The sequence below is a fragment of the Meleagris gallopavo genome, chromosome 6 (genome assembly GCF_000146605.3).
Source record: "Meleagris gallopavo isolate NT-WF06-2002-E0010 breed Aviagen turkey brand Nicholas breeding stock chromosome 6, Turkey_5.1, whole genome shotgun sequence".
Taxonomy (NCBI): domain Eukaryota; kingdom Metazoa; phylum Chordata; class Aves; order Galliformes; family Phasianidae; genus Meleagris; species Meleagris gallopavo.
In genome coordinates, this window is record NC_015016.2 from 33,482,196 (window position 1) to 33,483,157 (window position 962).

Consider the following 962-nt stretch of genomic DNA (forward strand, 5'->3'; position numbering starts at 1 on the left):
GGGCGGGGAAAGCCCCACCCGCCCCGCTAACCTGGCCTGGTCTGGCTCGCACCGCACCGCCGCCGTGTGGGGAGAGTTCAGCCTTCGGTTTCAGGAGAGGGCTGCAGACGAAGGGCGATGAATGCCGTAACTTTTTTCTTTGTTAGGAGATTAGGTAGGGCCGTTGTTTGAGGCCCTGCTGTTGAGAGTGCGTGGTGGTAGCGCCTTTCTGTCAGAAGAGCTGCGTTATACGCCCAGGAGGCTTTGATTAGAGTTGCACACTTTGAGGCAAAGCTGAACATTTTAGCGATGTTTTCTCACAACGACGTTATATGGGTACTCCGGAGCAGGCTAGTTCCATTATACCATAATGCCTGTTCTCACTAGACTGTTAAGATCTTTCTAGAAGGAAACGTCTCTGGAAACTTTTCTTTTTCAATGTTAATAAGGTGCTTCCACTACCTTTGGAAGTTGGATTAAACACTCATTGTTTTCTTCTATTGAGACTATATCTAGATTTTCAGACGCTCCTGCGGGAGGGAACTTGCTTAGCAACATTCTGTAAGCGTCAAAGGTATAAAACTGATTAATCTGGGAGGAAAAAAAAGTCCAAAATTAAACTGATCAACTGGAGTGCATATAACAAGCAAACTGTTTTCTCACATGTGACTTTATTTGGTCTAATTTCCCTATCGTTTTTAAAAGTGTACCACATGTGCACCTTTTTGGATGCTGACATTAATAATCCAAAATAGCTTGCTGCACTAGATATACTTGGACCCAGAGTTGGTTTAGATTTTAGAAAGCAATAAAGAAGCTCTCATAAAAAAGTTATATTTATGTTCACTATAGAAGGAATTTTGATAAAGCTAGTGGGGCTACCATACTATCTAAACACAGGCATCTGCATAGGTTTTCATGCAACAAATGTCCCTTTAATAGAATCAAAAATGATTTGGGTTGGAAAGGATCCTTAAAGATAT